We start from the raw sequence: 12,247 nt of genomic DNA on the forward strand, positions 1-12,247 counted from the left end.
GCTCCTAAACCCCCGGCTTTGGAACAATTCCCGCTTTCTCCCGTAATGATGATGCGAGATACAGGTAAGTAAAAGCAAAACATATACACCGGCACGCGGTAACATTAGGCGAACATCCTTTTGTAACATCGACGAATTCATGCATATGCCTGCGCGGGAGGCTGGGGCTGGGGGCTGGCCGGACCGGCGGGGTAACGAGCATGATGGTGAAGCGAGTGTCACGTAACGTCGAGCAGCTTGTATTTTATTCATCATGCTAACTTCTGCGCCCGGCAAATGCATAAGACTGGCCGGGAGTTTTGCAGGCGATACGAGGAATTCATGTCACTGATGTAGAAAGGCTCCCTATATCCACACGGTACGCGGTAGCACGTAGAGCCCGGTGACCGGAATAAGCTTACGGTAAAAACTGGTTCGCAACTGGTGAAGCCACCATTTTTTTGTTGCCTTCGCTTTGCGTTTGCTAACCTTTCCTTGTTGCCCCCGGGGCGGAAAACTTTACGTCGGACGCAAATTCCGAGCGTGGCACGAACATTCCGGTGAAAGTCGTTTGCCAAATGTATGTGTCAAAGACAGGCGGCGCGGTGCAGTGTGAGTGTGAGGCTTCACGGTCAAGTTTATAACGAACGGTAGCGGTCGAAGAAAAGTAGATCGGTTGGACACGTCCGTGAACCACGTGGAGTAGGTCAAGTCTTTACGTGCGCAACATTATGCTGCTGTTTTGTTATGTTTTGCAGCTAATTGTAGTTTTTTTTGTTCCTTCCGAAGCTGTGGTTCCAATTCTGTACATTCTATTCAGGGGTTCAGTAACCCGAAGCGAAGCATTTTATATTCCGCAGTTCACGCATGAGCATCAGATGGTTGATGCGTGTAAGCGACACAGAGCTCGTAAAACAGAGGTGAGCTGAGCATTTCTCCAACCATTCACTTCTGATGGTGCAGCCTGGCAAATCTAGCCGGTCCAGAATGTGAGTATCGTTGTGGGATGTCTCGTGACTTCTGTTGACCGTTAGAACTGATGGTGGATTGAGTGTTAAGCAACACACATACGAATCATCCCCCCATAGCGTGTCTGCACCGAGGTACGGCAATTCGCCCCATGCCACGGGTCCGGTCTGCACCGGTAACTAAATACTAACATTTAACGGCACTTTCCTGGAGTCCGTTGCCTCCGAATGCCGGCCGTTGCGATCGGCACATCACGGCGCGTATGAGAGCGAACCAGTAAGAAGCACCCGCCTTGGGCTGGCCTTGGTGCGATTTCCCGATTGCAAGCAGAACGCAGAGCGAAGCTCTTTCGATCGTAACGAATGCCTGCTGATCTATGTGCGTGTTATCTGCCTCGCCTGGGAAAGAACGCCCCGGTGGTTGGCTAATTGGATCGGCGATTGAACGCCACTTTTTTCTACTCGCTGTGCGCTGGTTTGGTGTACAATTTCTTCGGTAGGTGGTGTTTAGCAGCGAATTATCAAGGATCCAGCAATAAGGAGAAGAAGCCGTGAGGGTAGGGATAGAAGAGCCACTACCCACTAGGCTACTGCTAATATGCTGTAGCCGTAATTGCTAGGGTCTTCGGTAGCTGTTCCAGCTGTTGCAGATAGATGATTTGTCAAGCAGTTTTATTAAGACAGCTTCAGCAATCGCCATCTTATTCTTGGGTACAATGATACAGGGTTTTTAAGATGACTACAAGATCAGCACAAGATATGTCAATGATCTTACTAGACACCACAATAACTGCAGGCATATTACAATGCAATCACATGATATCACAATTGCAGCATGATATGATGAAGTGATATGATAGAAGTGAAGTAGAAGTGAGGAGTATAAACGTGTCTTGGGATGGATTTTCACAGCCATCCGAGTTTTGTGAAAAGCTTCGCTGTCATTGTGATATCATCTGCTTGCATTGAAGTATGCCTGCTGGGGTTGTGGTGTCTTCTAAGGACGTTGAAATGTCATGTGCTGCTCTTTTGGTGATAGGTGCTTGCAGCGTTCTGTCATCTCAAAAATCTTGTATGTAAAAAAACACAAAAACAAACAAACAAGCGGCTTATCTAGCTGATGAAGATGTTTTAGTGTTCTACTACGCTTAAACCACTCACAGGTGACAGGAGATGACCACCTGTTGACGTGCGCGAACGGACTCTTTCTTCCGTGTGTCTTGGTAAAGGACAGTCTTCTGCCTCTCCGTGCAATATATTGTATTAATTGTAACTCTAACTTTTAATTGTAGAAATAAATGTTGTATTAGCAACACAACACAAGCAAAAGCTTTAAAGTTCGCTTTGTATGCGACGCTAGTGTAACTACGACCTAAAGGGTTATCCACATTCGGATGCGCTACCAGCTTCATAATTCGCCAACGACGCAATCCAATTTGATGAATTTTTGTGTCCGTTACTAGACAACTACCGTGGCAAATTAAAGAACCTCATAATTGAATTTCGATTAAGTTTTCAGCATCCGGCCTGTCGTTGGTATGTTGCGGCCTATTCGTTGTTCTTTTTGCTAAGGTCACATCAAACCCCCTTGCAATACCTTTGAGGGACAAACACACGAAAACGGCCCACTGGTATTGATTCTCGTCAACATCGCGAGAGTGGTTGCTAATAAATGGTTGGTCTAGACGTGGCAAAAAGATAGAAACACTAAGCAGTTTAATTGTTCTCAGCCACCTGTTTAGCTCCGGTGAGAAATGTGTGTTTTGTTGTTTCATCTGTTTCTTTAAGACTTTAAGGTGCTCTGTAGCACCGCTATTGTGCGCGCTCGAATTTGAAGGGTCGTGCACAAATTCTGCTAAATTAACCATCCTTAATAAACTAATTGCACGCCGCGTAATTTGCATGATGGGCCAATTTCACCACGATCACCATTGACGTTCGGTAAGCTTAGGACGCTAACGAAGAGAGAGATTCTTTGTTTTGCGATTAACATTAGTTATTCAACGTAAATTCGTTCGTGCAATCTTGGTAAAATCACAACAACATGCGGAACTTGTTGTTATCCTTGATCCTTAAGGAAGGAAATAATGCTACACTTCACCCTTAAATAGCAATCGCGGGTGGTACAACACGGGGTTGCCCTGATGCTGACGGATGCGGATTTTGAACACTTGCAACGGTGCAATGGAGTACCACCCCGTGAAGGTCGCGAATGTTCGTGCCTGATCATGCCATTACACCGGTGACGTATATGTCTACACTCGTACCACGGGTAAGCGTTTCTTGCGTCAACCGAGGGAACTTCCTTCCAACTTGTTCCTGCATAAGCGAATTCTTCGCACGCGGGCTCTAAAGGCACTTGAGATGCCTACTCGGAAACGCGATAGCGGCGTAAGATTATGTCAGAATCCTTCTGCCGTCTGGCTTAATCGCATGTATAAAGGCTCTATAACAATGCTTTGGTATGAACTGGTGTGTATAAGCTTGTATATTTTGTTTTTATCTATGTATCAGTATGAGTTCTCCACATGTGTGAAGCATCGATCAAAGATGTGGTGTATGCATGATGGTTTTCTATTGTTTGCTCAAATCGTTTACTTGGATTCTTGGGGAATGTTCGTAATATTATAATGAAATAAAAGGAGTTAAAGTGGACACGACTTTCGAGAACTATTTCTGAATGTTTATTGACCGAAGGATCAAGAACGACTGAAATTCATATGTTACTAAAAACAGAGTTGCCAAACTGACAACGGAAAATATGAAAATAAACAGGGTTTCCCAAATAAAAGGTTACAGATATTGTATTCCAACATATTAAAACTACTGAGGGATAGAATTCACCCTAACGTCGTTTAAGTTTGCTATATTTTTGCTCACCGTCAGACGTGCTATTCGAATCGCGGATCCAGAAGTTCATTACCGGCTTTAGTAGCATTGCGGTAGCGCGAGTGAAGCAGGATGGTACTTTTGACCGACTCGGTACGTGATGTAGCCGTGGCAATGTAACGTAGAATTCTCTTGAATCTCATCAAGGTTCAAGTAGATACATGAAATTGCTTAGTTGGGGAGGGGGTTACCACATACAAAGCTGTGTTCGGTCCACTTGGGACGATCGTTAATGGTTGCCAGCTCCTGTCAATTTAGCACGTCGGCCACCTCCTATCCTGCCAGCTACTCACCTTGATGGACCTCTGCTAAAACCAAAACCGTAAAAATATGGGCACAAGCAAAAAAGCGTCATCTCGCGTCATTGGCAAAGAATAATGTTGCCGATGCTGTCCTACACTTCTGCCCGTCCACTTTCTCCCATGGGAAGACAAGGGCTGTCAAGCAGATGATGGTATGTGCGTATACACACCCACATCCTACCCCGCACACCGACTGCAGCACACACACAGGCGGCGAGCGTGCGCACATGCTCATACGCACGGACACACGATTAGGTTATATTTTTTTTGGGGGTGAATGTTTGTTTGTTTGTTTGATATGTTTTCTCTTTCTCTCGTTTTTTGTTCTTCACCTGCACTGCACCCACTCTGGGGCAATATTTTGTGCATTTTTAGCGCGTTTCACCGATCGAAGTTCTTGTACTGGAGTGAGACCGAAAAAAAAAAATAAAAACCACCCCCGCTTCCCCCCCAGTGTGGAGCATAGCTTTTCGCCGGGGTTCGTTAGGCATTCCGTACACATGCGAGTCTGCTGCATGGTGTGGTATAGAAAGGGCCTTTTTTTTGTAACTCAAAAATCGAATCAATTTCGTTTAATATGCCTAACCGCCGGCCCATAGCCGCAATATTTTGGAACGTGTGAGCTTGTGGCTGCAAAAATTATCATTCAGCAAACGCCCGTGTTTCGGCCTGCTGATGGGATTTTCGCAATGTTTTGTGTGCTTGGATCGCTGGTTGGTTGATCCCACCCCAATGTCACCCGGGTCTACTGTCAATATTATTGCTGTTTGGGAGTTTTATTTTAAATAAGCTTTTTCTTTACTTTTCGAACGGTAAGTTCATGATATCTCAGCTAGAAAAAGGGAAGCAGATAAACCTTTCGCTCAATCCAAAAATTATGTTAAGTAGATCGAACACACAGCCCGGTAACAGCTGGTCTGAGATGATTAAAACAAAAATAGAATCGAAAATAATGGAATAATGGATAAAACATTCAGCTGGTTGATCGAGAAACAATTGCAGTACGAGGGTTTACGTCCAAAAAAAAAAAAAACAAAATGTCGTACGATACACTGACACTGGCACAGCAACCAGCCACAGCAGCTAGAACAAAAACGCCATCATCTCGGGCATGTATGTCGGACAATCATCTAATCACCGTTATTGCTTCCGCTCTTGCAGCCGTGCGACAGCAAAAGACAGCAGCGTGAACTTGGCGTCTGGCCGCTGGACATCTAGACACCATTATGAAAGGTAATAAAATGTTACCGGTCGCATCTCTCGGCACCCGATCTTACGTACATGTGCTTGCGCCGGTTCTAGCGCACTGAAAATTTGGGAACAAATTGACAATTTTCAATTGAAGATTTGCTTTGTTTTTGTTTTGTTTGCTTTTTGGAAACGTGAACCGTAGCGCAATGGGAAGTCCGACACTGTACACGTCCCGGCCTAGTTTGGCTTTTCCCCCGTTTGCCGGGACCGGAACTAGCAACTAACCTTTGCCTGCGACGAACGTGATTGGCGTGGGCAGTGCTCGGAAATGCTAGTACCCGTCCGTCCGGCACTAGATAATGTCTGGATGGGTATGCAAAAGCGTATTGCGTCACTATGTGTGTGTTTTTTTTTTCCTGCATCACCCCAAACCGAACAACTGCGACAGTTTGGACGTTTGATGTGAGCTCGTGGCCAGCTCGAGGTCAACTTTATACGTTTAATCTCCGAATTTTCAATATTCACCACATCCGCCTGGTACACTGTTTGCCGGACCTAGTCACCGTAATGCCATTTAATAGCTAATAGCTCATCGGTAATTTGCGCATCATTCCACGTGCCACAATAATGCTGGAGATGCTTGGAATGGAGGGTTCTTGCGGTTGCGGTTGGCGTGGTTATTGATTTAATTCATACCGCCCAAATAACATTTTACGTTTTATCGTGGTTCTGACGATGTTGTTATTTCGATGTGCTTAAGTCTTATTTTGAGACAAGCAGTTCTTGAAGTCCCTAATAAAACCATAGTAAAGCACTCTTATGACCAAATGGGCCCATCACCAGAACGTTGTTAAGACCAATTCTTAAAACCTTCTCCAGAGCTAACGTTTTAGTGAGCTAATTTTTACTCTAAGTAGAGTGTTCTCCTCTCAAGTTTTTTTTTGCGAGACAACTAGGGCTCGTATTTAACTCTCATTGAATTTTTCAACAGTATTTATCTTTGGTTCTATTCACCGGTCCTTGCTGCTGATCTGAGTTTTAGTTTGCGAGTGTTAACTGGGAAACAGTTTTAATGGTCAGTTTTGTAGTTATCTTAAAGACGTTTAAAATGTAAAGACCGATTAGCACAATCAAAAGCTAGCATATAAACTAATTTGATTAAGTACGAATCATGATAAAGCTTTTTGTTGTTTAAGACTAAAAAGTTAAGGAAATGTTCCTTGGGCGGCAACGCAAACTTAACCGTTTAGTGTAACCAAAACCTGTTCTCTCTTTTACTCTTGACACTTGAAGGATGCAAACCACATGAGGCGTGTGTGTGTGTGTGTGTGTGCCGTGTCCTAGCCGAGAGGTAATACTTTTGATCTAGTAATTAACTTATCATTATTTGCTGGATACTTATTTCTCCTCCAGCAAAGGTTAGGTAGTGTTTGTAATGATGCCCACGAAACAAGCGCGCAAACTGTGCCAGCGTAAGTATGCTGTGCCGATGGTTGTTTCGCTAGCTGGGAAATTGTGCTGCTCACCGTACGGATCATGATGTGGCGTATCTCGGTACCTGGCCAGCATGATCGCATGATTGATATTTGTAAATGTAGCGGCCATTTTGCGGGGGGTGCGTGCAGGGGGGTGATTTGAGGGATGCTTCTTGAAGTGTGTGTTTGTTTGTGAGGGGGGGTTTTACAAGCGTATGAATTTGTTTACACGGGCAAAAGCAATTGGATTGTAATGCTTTTACATAGGTCCGGCTTTGAGAGGCGCTTCGTTTATTCACCTCCAGCCATGAATTGAAACGCTTCCTGAACGCTTCTGACGTTTTGGCGTTGTAAGAAGTTCAGTGGTTAGTGAGCAATATTTTAGAATATTGAACCGCTGGAGGTATTTTTTTTTCTCTCTCTCCCTCCCCCTTTAACAAACCCTGCCTTTCTGACCGCGAATGGTTTGCCACGCTAAGGGTGACGCTTCCGCCCTTGCGGAACCGAACAGAACGATGAGGGGGAACAAATTGGGCATTACAAGTGGTTGGATTAAACAATAATGAAAAAAAAACAACATAAATTCACAACCACACACACAGACATTTACGCATCAAAGAAAAGAAAAAAAATACACCAAAAACCGATCCGCTGGGAGGGAAATATAATGCAAGGCCAGCATCATCATGGCGATGAGCAACCGCGGACAAGCTTAGCGCCACATCCAACGAAGCGAACGTCAAAAATGAACCTGGAAACAGCAGATCACGCTTGATGAGCTCACACACAGATACACAAACCCGGAAAGTCCAAATAACTATCGAACATTGTCATTATCATCATTTTCCTCTTCCTCCCGCGTCGGAGGAGGTGGGCGCGCGCTGAAGTAATGGCATTCTTCCACAGGCGGGAGCAGCATCGCGCGCCGTCATTAGACGGGAGCATCGCACATCACACAAGCAAAGCAATCACCAACCATCCATCTAGTTTGGGCTGGTTTATGGGCTGCAATTTTAAAGATTCGCTCGTCGTTCTTCCGACGGTGCTTCGGTGCGCATTTGAGCATTTCGGGGATACACGATTCGTGCAATTCATCGCAGGGCGACCTCACCGGGATTGGGAGTTGTTTGCTGTGCGATGATTTCGCATTCGTCCCGGAAGACTTGCATGAATTAATTATTCCATTCCGGCCCCAAAAGCAGCGAACAGCAGGATTGAACGGTGGAAGGGTGAATATTTGGAATTTGTTTGATGCGCCTGTTCGACATTCTCACGTTTTAACATTACAGCCTGGTCGCGATGCTCCACTTTGGGCAGTGTTGTCGCAAAAACCATCACCATGCGGCCAAACTTTAGTCAGCATCATTAATCAATTACAATAATGCCGGCGGCAGCTGCCACCATCTGCCGCACGATATCGGTCAGCAAATGTCTAAACCCTGGGGTCTTGGATCTTGGTACTCGCAATCGGGGGGAGAAAAAACTGTTCCAGCAATTCATCGGCTATCCCGCATCGAAGAAGGCGAAGTGGAGGCTCGAAAGCCAATCATGATATATTTGCATCCTGACGCACCCAGACAGCTAAGTCGACCGCGGTGAGGATGCTTCGGCAATAGGCGTCCGATTGAAACAATCTTGTTTCGATTCCACGTGCTTTGGAAGAAAGATTTCTGCAACTACCTGGTGTTAAACCAGATGTTGTTCTGCTTTAATTCCATTCCACCCAATCCCCCCCACCCAATCAGACGCTTACGGCAATGCGCCCAATTTCTCAATTTCCCCATCCTGCCAGAGCTCTACAGAAAGAAGCTGCTAATCTTCCGGCGCGCGTAGTTGTATGTGTGTGTGTGTGGTATGGTCGCTGTAACCGATCGGGTTGGGAAATGTTTCGGTAGTAATAGCACTACTGACGCATCATTACAACCACTTGAGCCGTTCGGTTCACAATTCCTCTAGTAGTTCGATCGGCGCGCGGTCGGTCTCGTATTTGTTTTTTTTTTTTTTTGGGGCCACCGAAATTGAGCAGAAGGTACCACCGTGCATATAGCGCCTGTTTTCTTTTCTAGGTAAGTTGAGCTGTCTGGTTTGAAGCAGGCTGCGCGATCGTGGTTACGATGAATAACGATGCTATCCAGTAGTAATCTCCTTCGCTGGAGGATCTTGTCTAAAGTGTTCTTACGCTTCAATGCGGAGCGGGTATCTCTCTAGTGGACCAATTGACGCACGCATCTAACCGTCTTGCAAGACGGTTGCTCAATCGGCATCCACTGATACGTGTCGATTATCATCGAAGAGATGAAGTAACGCAAAGCTTCGCCATCTTGCTGTTATTTAGTTCGGTGAGATGCTCCTCTACAGAGCCTCAACATTTCTCCAGTTTATCACTCCGTATCTCGTAACAATGTGAGTGACAGCTTGCTAAACAGTGGGCGAGATCTTCGTAAAACACTGTACGAAAAATTCCACGCATTTGAACGTTATTTTGATGATGTCTCGCACATCAACAAACACATCGTGATGATGAGCAGAACACGAATATAAAGCCAAGGCTCCTGACGGATGATGAGTTTTATAACCTACTTCTCACCGCTGAGGTCAACCCCGACTTCTATCTCTCCTTACTTTCCCTATCAGAGGAGGAAAATTGCGGAACACCACTGATTGCCGGTGAGAAGCGAGCGAGCAAAACTATTAAAGATAGATTTAAAAACTGCTTTTTCCCTCTGTTTGTCGCGAAACCCCCTCAAGCCGGTTCGATAATTGGAAAAGATTACTCCTGGACGGTAGTAACGGAATTACAGTGACAAATGAGAAATGTGGCGACTACCTTGGAGACATTGAACTGATACACAGCTACAGTAATTCATTCCAGCCGCCTTCGTCAGTTGGAGATTCTACAACTCCCCAAACAACAATCATAAACCCGACAGTGCCTCCAACAGGCAGAACACATCTCACGATCGACGGATCTTTGGCCACACCGTGTACCTACCAATCATGGTCCCGGGGCCAAACGGAGCGGATATTGTTGCTAAAGGTTCCCAACGCCAAACCTCCGGAAGGGGTCATCCGAAAAAGGGCCCGCCAGCAAACGCTTTCTCTCTCCGAGCGCGTCCCGAAAGCATGGGAATGGCAGTATCGCGGAGTTCACCCCCGTTCGGATATCCGTCCGGTGTGGTTGCGCTAGTTCCGGGGACGACATCTTGGTCATTGTCAGAGCCTTGCCCGGGATCTTTATTTTCTTTTGCTGGGAGGATTGCATTCCTGACCTTATGGTCGGCTGGCGGTGGGTGCTGCTCCAGCAACTCCAGCATTCTGCAGACCGCTCACCTGTCACACGGTCATCTAAGGGTCCTCCTCCTTAAGACATGTTCGATCTGGGTGACTCCTGTTTTTTTGTACGTCGCATTACCCCCGTCGCCTTAAAACACGAGTCGACTTTTCGCCTTCTTCAGAATGACCCACGGCCATCGACCATTTATTTCCTTACATGTTAACCTGACCTCAGCCCTCCTCCTGCTCCTGCTCCCCTTCCCCCCTCTCACTCGCCCGCAACATAGCGGAAAAAGAGGTCAGCGAGCGAGCAGCGAGACCCTGGGTTGAACCATCGGGGCGATCGGGCTCTAGGTCTCTGATGGCAATCGGTTTCACCGCACCGCATCTCACCTGCCGGTCGTGACTGGGCTCAATGTAGCCCCCCCCCCTCAATACACATCCTCCAGCGTGGGGATCTTTGGGAACTGTGGCGCGAGCATCCGAACGCGTCCCGCTCTCGGCAGCTATTTACTTTCTTATTGTTGGGGCTTGTTTTCCGTTGCCTTGCGGCACCGCACCACACCAACGCCACCAGGGGAAAACGGGCTTTTAATGGGCACGTAGTGGAGGCATACATGCCTCCATCGATACATCCGCGATAGAGGTGGCAGCAGAGAATTCGAGGAAAGAAGACTCTCGTCTATGCATCAATCGCACGCAACGTATCGGACCGTTCGGGGACCGTAGAGTGCGCGGACCAGCAGCGCAAAAGTGGGAAGAGAAAAGCAGCCAGAAGGCAGCTGCGGATGCGAACCTATCGGGGGGACTATCGAGAAATGATACATAAAGAAGCGCTTGTTGGGAAGAAGAAAAGTGGCTGGGAAAAGATGTATTGGGGGAGGGGGAGGGGGGTGGAAGATCAGCATGACCATTTCTATTTCTTTCCCGGGTTTGGCGTGTTGGGTATTTTGTGGATCTCTATTCGAAATATTGCGATCTTGCGTTGTGTTCGTCCTCTTATTTATTTCTGGTCCCAAAACTAGACGTTGGAGGTCCGATTTACTCCCTAACCTAATTTTCGACCATGTTCGACCACATGGTCCACAGGTCCAATGTGGAATGCGGGAATGGTCAGCATTTTTCGGTGTCAACTAGCCACAACCAAACGGTTCGTCAGACGACTCCAACTGTTTCGCATAATGTAAAAGATGTATAAGTTGTGCTTTTTTTTTTGCAGCTGTTCACTCACGGATCCACGGATCTCACCTTGGTCGAAAAATCGACCTCCAAACGATCGGCCGCCATTGCTGGTAGAACGAATGCCGATCATGGCCATGTGTGCATCCCGAACGATGCGGACGCATCAGCGATGCATCGGATGCTGTATCTGCCTTATGGGTCGAGTCCGAGCGTCTCATAACGGTATCGATGGTGGACCGGCTGGATCATGTGCCGTAGCCGTAGAAGGCGGAACCGATGTGGCCCGGTGGCGGTGTACATTACTCGCCGCGATTGTAGGGTATAGTACGGTAAAAGATAAATTCCGTACGGCACCATTAATACCACCGTTCCACTGTCAACTGTCCACACTGTTTGACCACAATCTCTCGGCAACCTAGATTGCGTTGCCCACCACCCGGCGCGCAACCGACCAATATTGATCTCCCGAGCCGGCTCGAGCCGATATAGGAAAGACATTTCACCATCGGGCAGGGAGAAAAGCAAATATTACATCAGCCATCCGCAGCCGTGAAGGTGAGGTGAGTGAGGCACGGCTAGAACAGTAAATGATATGTTGCCGATGCCTAATGCACTGTTTGACGCTTCTTTTCCCCTTTCCCCCCCCCCCCCCCCCCCCCCCCCCCCCCGCACAATGTCATGTGTGTTGGTGGCGTTTTTTTTCTTTGGTTTTTTGTTGTTCGGTCCTTTTTCTTTTTTTTTGGTGGGAAGGGAGGGGGGGAGGAGAGGAGGGAGGGGGGGTGGTGTATCGGAATGGGGCGGAAAGAATGTGGAAAAATATGACAAACTGAGTCGCTCCGGCGTAAGCGTCACTATATCTTCTTCCAAAGGGCTATTTCTGTGTGTATGTGTGTGTAGCAGTAGAATGTGTATCGCAAATGTATGTCAAAACCAGAAATGCCGTAAGAAAACTGATTAGTACGAACCGGTAAGAGGGTTCCCTTTCTTC

This window comes from Anopheles moucheti, chromosome X (genome assembly GCF_943734755.1).
Source record: "Anopheles moucheti chromosome X, idAnoMoucSN_F20_07, whole genome shotgun sequence".
NCBI lineage: Eukaryota > Metazoa > Arthropoda > Insecta > Diptera > Culicidae > Anopheles > Anopheles moucheti.